The sequence below is a fragment of the Prosopis cineraria genome, unplaced genomic scaffold, assembly GCF_029017545.1.
Source record: "Prosopis cineraria cultivar Desert tree isolate PC_DT_omini unplaced genomic scaffold, ASM2901754v1 PC30, whole genome shotgun sequence".
NCBI lineage: Eukaryota > Viridiplantae > Streptophyta > Magnoliopsida > Fabales > Fabaceae > Prosopis > Prosopis cineraria.
In genome coordinates, this window is record NW_026555361.1 from 3,473 (window position 1) to 16,575 (window position 13,103).

Genomic DNA, 13,103 nt, shown 5'->3' on the forward strand with positions numbered 1-13,103 from the left:
CATATAAAGTTAGAGGATTAAAAGTATACTTTAGTCTATTATTTTTTATTTTATTGTTTTAAAGTTAAAATAATATTTTATACTTAACAAATTATTTAAAAATTAAAATTAATTCAAAAATAAAAAAAATTTTTAAAAAGTTTTGAATATTCAGCTAAGTTGAATAAGCTTGAAAGTATTAGGGTCGAGCTTGACTATATAAATTTTTTAAATAAAATATTATACTTTAAACTTGATTCAAATAAATTTAATCTAAATTAAGTCTAACTTATTGAATTATCGGTTCTAATATTTTTAAAGATAAGCCATTTACACAACTTCTTCCAAAGAGAAACACGAGGACGTGAAGGCATTTGGATAATGGTATCTTAATTGTTGATATGTGAGTGTTGATATTACAGAAACCAAACAGTCAGCACCAGTGGTCTAGTGGTAGAATAGTACCCTGCCACGGTGCAGACCCGGGTTCGATTCCCGGCTGGTGCATCTTCTTGTCAAATTTTTGTATCTTTCCGGTAATGAGCAATGAAAATGCCTCAAGCCTGGAAGGGTGACGTCTAGACGCTGGATGAAAGGGAAGTGAAGTAGAAAATCTTTGTTCTTTTGACCACCCGAGGGTGAGATTTAAATAATTCCATGTGTTAAGTGATCTGAATCTTATTTTATTTTTTTGGTTGAAGATTCGAAATATTTTTATGCACTTTCCTGAAAGTGTTGCTTGTGCTTAAAGTAATTAAACTCAACGTTCAAAGGTGTCAAATAAAATCATTTGAGATAATAAAACTCCCATCACCTTGGGTTTATTTTAGTTATCAATTTGATCCTCCAAATTTAATATTTATCAATTTAAATCCTCATGTTTATTAAATTATCATATTAATTTGTTAAGTTTTGAAACAAAAATTAACTCTCAAACTTAAATTTAAAATGTAAAATAATTTGACATGTATGTATAACTAAATGTGAATAAATTAGTCTTTAAGTAATTTAATTTCCATCAATATAACTCTTTCCATTTCATTTTGTTCTCATTTTTTTCTATTCTTTTGAAATTTTTAAATCTATTTTTTCCTACTAAAATAATTATACTTTTTTTAATTAATCTACATAACTATCATCACATTTTCTTATCAATGTTTAACAGATTTTAATAGTGTCACATTGTATTAAACAAGGAAAAATTAATCATTTAGTTTTTAAAATTTGACTTAGTTGTAACCAGTCCTTAAATTTTGATTTGTCATAATTCAGTCCCTAAATTTTTGACTTAATTTTAAGTCAGTCCCTGAATTTATATTTTTGCAATTAGTCCTTAAAGTTTTTAATCTTTTAAATATTGATCCCTATATTAAAAAATAAATTATAAAGATTCAAAATATTTTAAAATTTATTACTAATATTTTAAATTATAAAACCCTTTTAATCTTTATAAATATTATAAAATTAAAATTTTAAAATATTTTTAATTTTTATAATTTTATTTTTTAAAATATAGGGACCAATATTTAAAAGATTGAAATTTACAATATTAAATTGCAAGAGGCAAAGTTCAAAAAAAATTTATAACTGAGTTAAAACTTTGAGAACTGAATTATAACGAGTTAAAATTGAAAGACCACATTATAATTAGGTCAAAATTACAAAAATTAAATGATTAATTTTTTTCATTAAACAAAAAAATTAAATCAATGACTTATGCAAACTTTACAGATCAATTAAATGATAAAAATTAAAATTGAAAGATCAAATGAATAATTATATTCTGTCAAATTTTGAGATTCAAAGCTTCATTATTCAAATCCTAATCTAATTACTAGTCAAAACAGATTTCAGTACAAATCGATTTTCTTAAACTATTACTAGAAACGTCAACTAAATCATACTATTATTACTGATCCCAAAAGATCCTGTCTAATCTTTGTAATCATGAAGGAATATAAGATCGAAATCGAAACCTCATGTTGAAAACTGAAATCGAAAACCTATATCAAAATCCCGTCTAATCTTTGCAGCTTAGGTCCTATCAAATTCAACCATTCAAGAAATGCCTTCCCGAATTATGTTTCCAGACACTTCCCATAGTTTAATAAAAAACAATCATATTTTTGAACAGTTCAATGTTCCCTCATATGAATGAGCATCGGTCGGATGTCAAATCAGATACAACTTGGAAAGTCATTAAATATCATGCATGGGGCAGCATAAAACATCATTTCCAATCAAAATTTCTGGGGGGAGAAATGCAAGAAATAGACCTAAGTCGATTCATCCATCGGTTTACTATTCTCCAGATTATGGTCTGTGATACATCCTCCACTCAGTCTATGTCCTTCTCCTTTGACCTACAAGTATCAGAATGTAAAAATATGAATAACTGCGGGTGGGATAAAAATTTCAGTAATCGATATAGTTCATTTAATGTCTATTATGACAAACAATTATGCTAAAGTAACAAAACTAAAGTAATATCAAATATATAGCAAAGTATGAAAAAATTTCATCTTTTTAAAAGAATTCCGCACAAATACACACTAGTATGATTATCTAACCACCAAACCTCCAATGATCTTTGATACAAAATCATAAGCTCTCCTGTATCAACCACTTGTTGACCCAAGCACACTTTCAATGGTAGAAATACTCAATCAAAGGTAATCTAACCCATTTTCGGACTATGGTTTCCCTCTTTACACACTTGTGATAGAGGCATCGTTGACTCCTAATGGCACTCTCACGGGCACTAGAGAGTTGCTTGACTACCCGGATGTCCCATGATAATAGTTCCATAATATGTTGTATCAGATCACCTAAGTAACAACTCGTATAATGCTACACCGGATGTCATATGATACCAGCCCGACCATATGGATTTTTCACTCACATCTCCATACACATACATCCTCACATATCCTGGATGAACTCTCACTCCTTATAATCATGCTCTTTTCACAATTTTCACTGCTTATTCACATTTCCATATAACCCACTTTTATACATAACATATATATATATATATATATCAATCGAAACCACTATCCTTTTAAATTTCATTTCACAAATCAATTTCATGCTAAAACCGTTTACAATGTTAAGTCATGCATAAAACTCATAAAATAACATATTTCTCATCTTGTATTTACTTCTACACAGTTATAATAATTAATAAATATAATAAACTATATGGTTACCTCAACCCTTCTGTCCGATAGAAAGGTTACCTGTGAAATTTCCTTACTTGAATCTCTCTTCATTTATTTACGCATCACATACTAAAATCTACACAAAATTGACATCTAAAGTCAATTTCACAATCAACAAAAAGTGTCAATTATTGCAATTAAGCACCTAATCACTATCAATTCCATAATTTACACTCAATCACACGTATCTCAACTAATTACCCCTCATTACAAGTTTTAACCTTTACCTAGCTAAAATTTATCTCACTACTCTCTCTCTAGATTAGGTCAAATTGTGCTTATAGCTTTAAAATTTTATCGTTCCGACTTAAACTAGTCACAAAGTACTAGTTTAGTTTCAGAGAACCTTTTTACTACTATAGGGTAAGAAATTAACTCCTTAAAACTTTTGATTTCAATTACTCGCTAGTTAAAACTAAGAGAAAATAGGGTAGAATTAGATATTAAGGTAATACGAGACTTACCCAATAAGTAACAAGTCAAAAACATCGCTCTTACTTCCAAGAACCAAAGCCCTAGTAGAATCCCTTCTCTTTTCCATGCCAGAACCCTTTTCTCTTGTTCTTCCCTTCTATTTCATGAGCTGGACACATCTTAATTAATCTGATTTCTGCATCATACGCCACGACGCACCCATCCTCCACCACGGCACTTGGCACAGTGAGGGAAATCCTCACTATGCTCACATGCTCTACTTCAGGATTCCACTCTTTTACTCACATCTGTTCATATAACATTCCAATGAGTCAAATTAACATCTCACTATCTAGAACTCTAATCCTACATTAAATTACTAATTCATTCCCTAATCAATCCTTAATGTAAGATTAAAAATTTGAGATATTACAGAATATGCAAAGAGCCTTTGGAATTTTTTCAGATATAATGAAAATCTTATAAAAATTTGTAGCTTTTTGACAATGAGTACCCTTACACTAGGGAAGAAATAGTTTGGCATGTCAACTTCTTCAAGAGCTATTTACATAGTCCATAATTTATAGTTTGTTCATTATAGTTAGAATTTTAGCTAGACTTATTAGAAAAGTTAGATGGTTAGAAACTCTAATTAGTATATTGTTGTAGTTTGTTGGACTTTGATTGTAAATATTGAACACTTGAATAGATAATGATTTTGGTGTTCCATTGGTTTATATGCTTATATTGATACTGCTGTTATTTATTGAACACTCTAGCTATATATGTTGGGTTGTTGATGTTGTGAAAATTTGCAAGTTCAAACGACTATAAAGAAAAATATTGATCAATTATTTTAAAAAATAAATAACATCACTTTTATAACAAGATATGTAGTTTATATTAACCACGTTACTTTTTATGGATAAAAGCAACTTGGTTTTTAAAGAAACCACGTCCCTTTTTTTGAAAAATGGATGTGACTTCTTCATAAACCACGTCTCTTCTTATTAAAAGCAACATGGTTTTTATTATCCACATCCCTCTTAAAAGTAATGTGAATGGGTTAACTTTCTAAGTCGTCTTGATCTATGTACCCCATAATAAAGACAAGAAATGCACTAAAACAGCAACGTGAAAAGCATCCTTTATGGTGGTAAGAATTTAATTGCCTTCACACACACACACACGTATTGTAGGAAGAAGTGACTCTCATTGTAGAAAGAGGCCTTGATGCCTATAGATTTCATTTATTGATCAATGATGCAAGTCTTTTACTAACCTAGGTGCATTATGTTGAAAATTATTATATTGATTTCAACATCTTTCTGTCATATCTTTCACTTATTATTATTTTTATTTATAATTTATATGTTAATTATCTCTTGAGTCTTTTTTGCCATTCTCTATTTGAATATAATATATGTGGTCTTATTTTACTTTGTAATAATCATTTTTTGATTTGGCAGGCATGGAAATTTCTTTGCAAATTCTCACTACAAATTTTCTCTTGAGAAGGGGTTAAGCACTTAAGCTATATAATTTCACTTTCTACAATCATGCCATATGGAGTTGAGATTGTCTAACTAGATCTTAAAAGTTATTAAACTACGTTTAATCACTTTTTCCACCCATGTTACATAAAGTTGAGATCATCTTATTAATTTTTAAAAATTATTAAATTATTTTTTATCATTTCACACATTAATAATAATCAATTAAATACTGATATATTAAAAAAATTACTTTCATACATCCCATGCATTTCACAGGATACTTAGTAATATACTACTAAATATGAAGAAATTGATTTTATTATAATTATTTCACTTATATTTACTTATTTTTTATACTTAAAATGGAAAAGTTTATCGATGAGAAAATATACAGAAATTTATATATATTAAATAAATGTACAACATGAAATAAATTTTATTTCCTTTGCTTAATTGACCTTATTCTACATCCACATTATTATATTATGATTAAAGTGTACCTTTCATCCTCTAATTTTGTATAAGATTTTAGTTTGATTTTATAATTTTATAGATAAAGTATCTTTTCAATCCTACAACCCTGCCACCATTAGTTTTAAATGATTATTTTTTGTGCCAATCATTGTATTTTAAAAAATTAAATTTACTATATCAATATTTGAGAATATTTTGTTAGTATTTAAAAGTTCAATTTTCTTGATGATGAAATTAACTATGTTAGGGTTTAGGAACTGAAAAAAAAATTATAAAATTAAGGGACCATAATGATACTTTGTATAAAGTCAAAGGATTAAGATACACTTTATCTTTTGCCTAAATTAGATTTTAAATAAATTCAACTAAAAAAAAGTAAAATCTCACCTAACACATGGTAAGTGATCATCTCCAATCCTTCGGGGAAGAAGTTCAGGAAATTATTTGGCTATAATGATTCATTCTCATGATAATATCAGCATCATCATCACCCATATCATAAAGGTCTCAAGACTTCAAATGAACAATCATCTTTCAGTCTTTATGTTCTCTATCTTTGACACAATAAACTTGTTGTGCCTCTAAAGTAGAGATATAAGGCTCATCCTCTTCATGTTTATTGGTGTTAAGGTGTTGCCGAAATCATCTGTAGTGATTCCTCGCAAGAATATCAATGTATTTGCCTGAATATATTTGAACAAGTTAAGGTCACTCTAAAATGTCCCTTGGTAATTCAATTCAGTTATATAAACAAGCTTAACATAATAAGGGAAGCCTCTAGTAACACATATTGGTGTTAGATGAAGTCACACAACTCATAGTAATAGGAAAGGTGTGAAGCCCTAGTGCAAGCCTACCATAGTGTAGAAAGGATCAAACATATACAATCAAAGATAGATAGTCTCATAGTCATGCAATTATCCATTACCAGGTGAAATAGCACACAATTGAGAACAATTTATTACCAATCACCTAGTGTAGACTTCACTTATTCTAACATGCTTGTAAGCACCTAGAGAACTCTGTTCTCAACTAACAACCAATGACCAACTCCTATGACAATAAGACATGTATTGGGAAAAGAAAAGCTCTAGAACAATCATGACACATATCATCTACGAGTAGATCAAATATCTGCATCAAATGCTTTAATTTTAAAAAAAATAAAAATAAAAAATCACTCAACAAAATGACTTGTCTAACATAAGCTTCGAATCGAATTAGAGTGTTTTTGTTATTAATTAGTGCTTTTGAACTTTTAGATTACTTGATAAAACTTGTTAATATATCATGAAGTGAATTGCAATTTGAATGGATAAGACGTCCATGTGTTTATTTTCACAAGAAATTTATAGGGTACTTAATCTATTGTTGAACATGAAACAGTTTGTTGGCAAAAAAAAAAAAAGAACATGAAACAGTAATTATCGCATGAATTCCAACCTCATTGAGAGATCCATAAAATCAAAGACCGTGAAGATATTTCCTTTTTAGCTCTGGGTATCCCAAGTCAATAAATAATATTTTCCTCCAAACACCAATCAATGCTGCTTTATTATTGATATCATATAATACAATAATCACCATGAATAGATATTATATGTTGTATCTAAAAATAAATTCTAGCATCTATAAGTTACAAGGAAAATGCCCAAGGGTCTACATTTTCCGTTAAAATAACAAAATTACAGAAAATATTATTGGTGCAGTAAGACTGGCATACCAACAAATCACCTTCCATCATTCAAGTCAATCAGCACATGATTTGTAATGCTATAATCTCCTGTGTTTCTATAGCTGATGCTATCGCCACTTTCACTTATGCCAGATGTCTCTCCAAGCAATGGTTCAATTTCCCCTGAATTATTATCATTGTTTACCCATGTATGCTTCCTTGTCATCCTTATTCCCTCTAACTCCATTGCAACTTCTTTCATGCTAGGTCTCTCATCACCTCTAAGTCTTAAGCACCTCTTAGCAAGTGAAGCCACTTCTTTTAGTATCTCTTCATTGTTCTCAATCATTATGCCAACTTCAAGTACTTCAAACAATTGACCTTTCCTCAAGGATGATAGGAAGTGCATGGCAAGGCATCTTTCGTCCTCCGGTCTATCAAATGAAAGAGCTATCTTTCCTGTAAGTAGCTCCACAAGCACCACCCCAAAACTGTAGACATCACTTTTTTTCAGTGAGTTGGTTGGTTTGCATGTATTCTGGATCCAAGTATCCTAGAGTTCCTTGTACCATTGTGGCTAATTCTGTTTGATCAACTGGAACCAACCTAGAAGCTCCAAAATCAGACACTTTGGCTGTGTAGGAGTCATCCAAAAGTATGTTAGATGGCTTCACATCTCTATGAATTATGGGTGTGGAGGCACTAGAGTGAAGATATGATAGTGCTTCGGCTGTCTCTGCTGCAATCTTCAGACGTGTTTCCCAAGACATCTTGGAAGCCTTCCCCGGATTGTGAATGCAATCATAAAGGGTGCCATTGTTGATGAACTCATAAACTAACAAAGGAATTTCAGTTTCCAAACAACATCCAAGTAGCTTCACCACATTCCTATGATTAATTTGCAAGAGGATGACCATCTCGTTGATGAATTGTTCAATTTGGTTTTGATCAACAAGTTTGGACTTCTTGATTGCAACAACTTTGTTGTCATTAAGAATTCTCTTATAAACAGTTCCATAACCTCCTTTTCCAAGTATTAAGCTATCATGGTAGTTGTTGGTTGCCCTTTTCAACTCCTCCATAGTGAAGATTTTAGCTGTTTGGGAAGAAGCTTCTTTAACAGAGAGTCGTTGTTGCAAGATCAAGCCACCATTTTGTCTGAAAAAATGTTCCTTTTGTTTGATGAGATTCCTCTTTCGGTATACCAAATACAGCCAAGACATACTAAAAAGTAAAGCAACTAAGGCTGCACTTGTACCTACATATCAACATTGAAGAATAGAAAGCACTTTAGCCATGGATAGGACTATACATATCTATGGACTTATGTAATGAACTGCATGGAATATATTATATGTATGTATATGGAGGAATGACACCTAGAGACCAATGCTTCAATTTAATTCAAGTTTCAGACAAAAAATTTAAATTTGAAATTCCGGTTTCGTCGTTAATAATCAATTACTCTTTTCCCTAAAATGTTTCATGTTAAGCTTTGGAAGATTAGTTGCAAATTATCATATAGCTAGTTGGCAATAATTAGATGAGTGTTAAATCCTTGCAACAAGCTAAGTACTTCTGAAATTTCAAACTATCCAAATTTTGACACTATTGTGGGAAAAAATGCACCTAATGTCAACTTTTAATATGGAAGCATGCAGTAAATTGCAAATTAGTAACACAAAAGCCTATGGTATGCTGGAAATTGTTTTCTGGGGCGCAAGATGGCAGTACAATTAGAAAAAGGAATAAATAAGTTTGATACGCAGAAATGGCCGAAAAAAAAAGTGTTTGATATGCAGATGGAAATGAGGAATAATGTTTCTTAAATAAATATATTTATATTATAAAAATACCAAAATACATATCAAATTAAAATACAAAAAAAAAACCATCTTTATCCCAACAATCAACTCTTACCCTCTTCATCACTAACAACAACAATTCTCCTATTTCAGAAAACCATTTACATACCAATAATCATCATTTTACCATTTCAACAATCCCCAACGTTTAACAAGTCAAACATAAATGATGAAATCGCCATTTGAAAAAGAAATTGCTTTATGTATCAAAAAAATTGAAAAAAGAAATTAAAATATCATCCACGGAGGAAACATGGAAGCATCAATCTTGAGAGTTGAGCTATATTTGCCCCACTCAGTCTATGAAGCCTTGTGCAAAATTGATAATAAAAGAAATTTGCGAACCGAGACCGAAGGAAAAAAAAAAAACACACACACACACACACACACAATGAATTAAAGGCCATTACCAATGAAGATCCTTGAAAATAGACTTCTTTTTGGTCCGCAACGAAAACCCCCGATCGTGTTGACACAATATTCAATAACGCTGCATTTGTTCATTGAATGATCTTGACATTCGTCTATATCTGTAATTTCAGTTTGTAATACGAGCAAGTGTATCAGTAAATAAGAAATTATAAGGGGAAAAAAATAAAGGAAGGGAAGTATGCAAATTCAAGTTAGTTAAAATTAAAAAAAAAAGAAGAAGAAGAAGAAGAAATAAGGGAATTACCATGACATCCATCAGGATGGTATGGGTTTCCTTCGAAACCATGTTTGCATCTGCAATTGTACCCAAATCCACCAGGAGAGTCCACACAATCGGTGTTGTTGGTGCAAGCATAGTCTAATCTTGTCTTAGCAACATCACAAGTAACATTTGAAACTGTCCAATTTAGCACAAGCGGGGCTTCATCAAAGGGTAACTGCTTTAGATGCCCAAGGGAGAAATTGTACCAATCCTTTTTAACAACAAAAGCATAGCTACAATTGTTGAATTCCGAAATATTCGCATGGTTCTTGAAGCTATATGCTTCAAAATCGATATTCCTCATTCCAACAGGAATATCCACCTGGCAACACCCAATACCTGAACAATTTTTAGCATACATCTCACTCGGAAATGTGTCGCACCGCGTTAAGCAGCCGGTGGAATAAACGGTAGTACTGTGGTTCACGAAACTATTTAAGTAGCCGTAAGTATCACAACCAACATTTATGAACTTGTTTTCTGTGCTAGAAATGGTGAAAGCACTACCCATGGTAAGGGATATAGACGAGCTAGAACCTGTTGTGACTCCTGGTTCATTGTCACATTTTGAAGCCACAGACATGAACAAGGTCATTTGACCATGGAGGGATATGCTAGAACATTTCATCTTTCCGATGAATAAGGTCGAGCTGTTACATGTGAGATCAAACCGTTTCTCTGCCCGGGAACAGTTTTCACCGACGCCAAATGGGTATGGAATACTGACATTTCCACATTTGTCGGGACAACCAGGTAAGGGTTGAGCTTCAGCTTCTTCTGTCATGGCTGCTAATGTAATGAGCAACAACAGGTTGAACCACATCGTCACTCTGTCGTCTTAACTGGGGAGAAAGGTATTGTAATGTTTGCCTTAGCTTATTGCGCGGCCTTGTTAATTGCCTTGGCACCTTTATATTATCTAGTGAACGGATTTCGATGTATAATTTTTCCTCTAATTATTAGCATTCAAAGTTATATTTGAAACCAAAAATTCGAAGGGGAAAAAAAGAGTATGCAAACAAGACGACACTGACGAAGTAAAACACGCAAACTGATGGGTCAACATTCTTGGAAATTATGGCGTTAGAAAAGTCGAGATATTATGAACCAAAACAAAAGGGGTTAGACTTAGACCGAGTCTGGTTTTGGTGCCCATTATATGATGAGCAATCTAAACCATTCAGATTTTTTTAATTTGGATGCTCTGGATTTTAAAATTTTATTTTTTATATTTTTATTTTATATGTATTATAAAAAATTATAAAATTTTCATAAATCTATCTTATTATTAATCTAAACAATACATATTTAATTTAGATAGTCTAATTTAATACTAAATTTATTTTTATAATTTTTATAAATTAATTATCCAGATGTACCCTAAAAAGTCTAGATTTAAAATTTTCAAGTTACTACTTTTTCTTAATTTTTTTAAAGTAGCAGTTTGAATTTTATCTTTATTTTTTTAATATTATATTTACTAAAATAAAAATTTATAAAAATTATAAAAAAATTATTATTAAATTCAGGCGGTCCATAACATATCTGGATAATTAATTTATAAAAATTATAAAAATATTTAATATTAAATTGGATCATTTAGATTAAATCTACATTATCCAAATTGATTATAAGATGGATTTATTAAAAATTTTATATTTTATAATAAATATAAAAGAAAAAATCTGGACACTCCAATTGCTCCTCAAATGATGTTGACGAGCACACAAACCAAACACGACTTGGACCATGTGGTATACAAATGAGATTAGGCAATCTCAATGTCCTAAGATTGCCTGAGATTAGACAAGCTAATTAAGAGATTAGTGTATATATGTTTGATGCACGACAAATTATTTTTTAGAAAAGAAATGGAAAATGTATCTAAAAAGAAAATGAAATAAATGTATATTTATTATCTTTGTTTTAAAAAATATTTTTCTATTTACCAAACATTGCATTAAACTTTCACTATTTGTTCTTGTTTAGCATTGCCGCCACCTGTTTGATCTAAATCCAATTGAATTTCATTAACATCTCATTTAACATTCATCACCTCTTCATCTTTTCCTTCCACACCGCTTCTTGTCCTCTTTATTTTTTTGAAGTAAACAATGCTAAGGATTAGGTGTCAAGGCTACAATTAAACAACGTTAATGCCACTAGCGGCACTAATAGGAATACGTGGCAATTTTTTTCTTCCAAAACCATCGCTAGACTTTCCCTGATCACCATACCTCCTTCGCCGGAATTAATCTGCTCTTCTAGGGCTCTACTATATGATGGTATTGGTTTTTTCCATAACTTCAACTTGGGTAGTGCTGGAAACACTGCAAAAAAAAAAAAATTTGCCGCTAGACTTTCAGCGGGAAATTTTCAGTGGTAACACTAAAAAGTCATTGTTGATTCTCAACTTTTAACGACGACAGTAAAAGTCGTCGCTGAAAGTGTGACTTTCTACGGTGATAAGATATAGTCACTATTGATTGTCAGACTTTCAGCAGTGACAAGTGCATGTCGCCGCAGAAAGCTACACTTTCAACGGTGACGTTTACTGTCGCCGCTGAAAGTTGAGAATCAATGGCAACTTTTTAGTGTCATCACTGATTGTCAACATATTTTAAAATATGTTATAATTTTTTTAAAAAAATTATGTTGTAAGTTTCAACGGCGACATACAAGTCGTTGCTAAAAGTTGAGAATCAGCAGCGAATTTTTAGTGTTGCCACTGATTGTCAACATATTTTAAAATATGTTATAATTTTTTTAAAAAACTTATGTTGTAAGTTTCAGCGACGACATAGAAGTTGCCACTGAAAGTTGAGAATCAGCGGCGACTTTTTAGTGTCGTCGCTAATTGTCAACATATTTTGAAATATGTTATAATTTTTTTAAAAAAACTTATATTGTAAGTTTCAACGGTGACATATAAGTCGTCGCTAAAAGTTGAGAATCAGCAGCGACTTTTTAGTGTCGCCGCTAAAAATGAGACTTTTAGCGGCAACTTTGAATGTCGCCGCTGAAAGTTTGATTTTGTATTATCATCATAATTTTTTATTTTAATTTATCTAATATTTAACATTTTAAGACATTAATTTTGTTGTATTATTGTAATTTTATAATGAATATATATAATAACATAATGAGTTTTTATTTAATATATTCTATGGTTAAATTGTAACTTTAAGATAAGGTAAAAATAATACTTAATGCTAATGAGCTAAAGTAAAGAATTAAGCCAAACCATATTATTTAATGTGTGTGTTTGTATTAAAAAATTTGCAA

The 13,103-nt window shown here is 30.9% G+C and overlaps 1 non-coding gene and 1 pseudogene across 1 annotated transcript; one reads left to right on the plus strand and one right to left on the minus strand.

Moving 5' to 3' along the window:
• Window positions 1-415: 415 nt before the first annotated feature.
• Window positions 416-486, plus strand: TRNAG-GCC (transfer RNA glycine (anticodon GCC)). Its single transcript has one exon. It is a non-coding gene; the product is annotated as a tRNA-Gly (tRNA).
• A 6,634-nt stretch (window positions 487-7,120) lies between these two features.
• Window positions 7,121-10,625, minus strand: LOC129294971 (putative wall-associated receptor kinase-like 16; annotated as a pseudogene).
• Window positions 10,626-13,103: the final 2,478 nt, after the last annotated feature.